Raw genomic sequence first — 3,661 nt, 5'->3', positions numbered from 1 at the left:
AGATGGCATATGTAAACACCCAAATCCCTCCACCCCTCGACAAAAAAAAGTACATACAAATGACAAAATACAATAAAATGAAATAAAAAGACATAAAATAAATTTAAATTAAATTAAAATAATAATAAACAATAAAATATATTACTTAATGTAAAAGACAATATCATAAAATATAAAATAAAATAAATATAAATAAATAAATATTGCAAAATGAATGAAAGGAAAATATATATATATAAATAATAATAAAATAAGTAAATATGTAAAACATCCCTTCATGTAAAAACAACAGTGATAATAGGACACTGAAAAATTTTAAAAATAAATAATGTAAAATAAAATGATCAATATACAAAATAAAAATAATTTCCCAAAATAAAATTTAAATGATTATGACCAAATAAATAAATAAATACAAAAATTAATTAAAAAAAAAATAATATTAGCAAAACATTACTTAGTGCTAAAAAAAACCCCCCACACAAATACAGAAAAAAAATATAACAATATTTTTTAAGATCTAATATCTATATATATAGATAGATAGATAGATAGATAGATAGATATAACTTCATCATCATTGTTACCATAATTTATTGTAAAATATTATTATTAATTGTTATATAATTGTAACATTTCAGAAAAAAATGTAAAAATGAGGAGTGACTTAAATGTAAATGTAAAGTCATGCATTTACAGAGTACTACAAGAGATGTTGCGTCTATGACTCCAATCATGTGATCAGTATTATGACATTTAGCTAAAGTTCATCTTGTTTGTAGAATTGCAACTGAATGAGACAAATATGGGTGGGTTTTTTAATCAATTATACAAAGATAAAAAGCAAATATGCGATGATTTATATTTTCTCTAATTTTGTACAATTGCGATCATTCAAATTGTGTCATTTTGTTCTTCTGATGTAGCCTCTGAGGACATTTACTCCATAATTAACCTAAAACACAGAATGATGATGACAGAACATATCCTGAAAAAGCGTGTAAATGAATGAGCTTAGCAGGTTGTGGCTCTGTAGTGAGAGCAGGGCTGGGTGCTGAGAAATAGGCTGAAATATTCATAATGCTGCAGTCTCTCCTCACTCATCATGATTTCTCTCTGTTTCTGTTACTCTTTCATCCAGCCCTCTCTCTCCTCCTTTCTTAACATCGTCAAACCACTTTTTTCAGCATTAACAAGAGCCTGAACACGCACCCTGGCTGCAAGTTAAACTTTTCATGCTTGAAACATCCGAGGCGGAGATTTTAAACTTTTTCACAGGTCAGATCAGATGGATGATTCCCTCCACTCACACTGAGACCTCATCACAGCGGGGTCCTTTCGCTGCTCATTAACAAAGCCAGAAAGAAAGAGGAGGTTTTATGCAACAAATGAAAACTCTCATCATTGTATTCATGAATTCTCTGCAGTGTCTCCAAAACAAAAGTGATACCTCAAAAGACTTTGTTTTCACACATTCTGGATTCCTATAAAAGGTCTATTGCGTGCCAGATATGAGAAACTACACTGTGTGGAAGTAAATATGATTTACTTCCATTATACTGCAATGTTTTCTGTCCTCTTTGCCGCTCTACGTTATGGTGTCATATGTTCATTTGAACACTAGAGGGAGCTACAGGCTAAACTTTTCAGTCTGAACCATGTACAAAGAGCAGAATCACAGTCACAGCACTTTCTGTTAGTTTCGTTTTATTTGTTTTTTATTTACACATAGAGAACAAAAAAACATTTTTTGTTGTTAGAACAAAAAATGGCTTTAAGAAAATACCTTTCCAATCAAATAACTTTAATTATTCATTAAAAAAAGAAGATAAAAACAAAGATTGCACAATTAAACTAAATTTCAAGACAAAGCAGCAATACAAAGTTGATAAAATATACAAATAACAAAAGGTTTATATTTACAAAATGAAATGCATTACAAATGAATCACTGAAGTGCCACCAGTCTTTGCAAATTAGAGTCCTTTTCATGTGTTTTTTTTTTAACCAGTTGAGACCTGAACACATTGGCTTGATAGCATTCACAAACATTTGGTAAAAAGCAATGGGCAATTTAGGAAGAAATAGCCAAAAAAAAAAAAAGAAAACAATCACAAAAAAAAAAATACCTAAAAGAAAATAAAAAGACAGTAAGTAAAGTTAGTAAAACAAAACATAATTAAAAAAAACCCACTGAAAATAGGAGGTTATCCAACACAACAACAACAAAAATTAATGCACAGTACATTCACTAAATCTCTGGAGTATTGATTGGAGCCAGTGGTCGAGACTGTGATATTGATTTGATTAGTGAATGTTTACCTGCTGCTGAAAGTTCCCTTGAGCAAGGCATTTAATCCCCAACTGTACCAGTGGAGCAGCTCAGTGACCTGCTGTGGTAACTGTGGTTTTGGCCGGCTGGGTAAACTGGCTAGTGTTAAATAAATAAGTAAAGAAATGTGACATCATCCTGACACATTACATGCACTCATACCAAACACTGTCCAGAAAATAAACATGCCAAGAGAAATGTGGTGTTATAGGAAATACAGGGCTGCAACTGACGATGATTTTCATTATCGATTCATCTTTACGTTATTTTATTGATCATTTTGCTATGAAAAGAAAATAAATAAATGTATGGAGCAGGTGAACACAAATGCAGGTGACAGAAACGTGATTAACTCTTTATTCCAAGCTTGGAAAACAGCACACTGAAGCTCTCACAACCAAATTAATGACTAATAAATAATAAAAGTTAAACTTTGGTGTCTGCCCTGCCGGTGTGTCCGACTCCATCGGTGTCTCTGAATGTCCGCTCCGCTCTCATTCTCCGCTGGTGTCTCCGTCGGTGTCTCTGAATGTCCGGTGTCTCATTGTCCCACATGTGATTTCAATTTCTTCTAGATCACCAAAATGTCTCGATCCGGCCCTGATGCTGTCATTTTTAGCATGCTCGCTGCTGTGTAAGCGATCGCCGTCTCCCCCATTTCATACTTAAAAAAGCATGAAACAAGCAACTGGTTGAAAAAAATAACTAAAGAAATAATTCAATTATAATAACAGTTAACAGTTCCTATAAACAGTTGTCAAGGTTGCCACCCAGTGGGGTTGCTATTGTTGTTGTTGTTATTATTATTATTATTATTATTATTATTATTATTATTATTATTATTATTATTATTATTATTATTATTATTATTATTATTATGATTAAGAGTAATAATAACAAGTAGACAAATAATAAGATTAAGAATGATAAAATGATGGAGAGTATTAAAGTAAGCAAAAATGAAAAGGCAAAGCCAATCGGGTGTGCAGCACAAAAACAAAGCTAAAAGTTAAATTTGGACGCAGATTTTTTTTTTTTTAGGTCTGGCTATGACTACTAGGAAGTTACATAATTACTTATGCTCTTCCCCTTTATTTCATGAATCTGACTTTTTTTTTTAGTGATATTTTGCAGGTTTTACTGTAGACTAATGTGTATGTGAAAAGTGAAAGTGAGTTCAGTGGTGATGGCAGATAAGCCTATAGACACATGAGTGACGATACAGTGGGCGTCAGCTGATCCCTGTGCCAGTCAGCAACCAGTGAAAAACAAAATCATGTTTTCAACCATGCGACCATCCAACAGCGTCAAACAGCTACTCTAACAGAGT

This window comes from Plectropomus leopardus, chromosome 16, assembly GCF_008729295.1.
Source record: "Plectropomus leopardus isolate mb chromosome 16, YSFRI_Pleo_2.0, whole genome shotgun sequence".
NCBI lineage: Eukaryota > Metazoa > Chordata > Actinopteri > Perciformes > Serranidae > Plectropomus > Plectropomus leopardus.
This window is presented reverse-complemented; position numbering follows the sequence as displayed.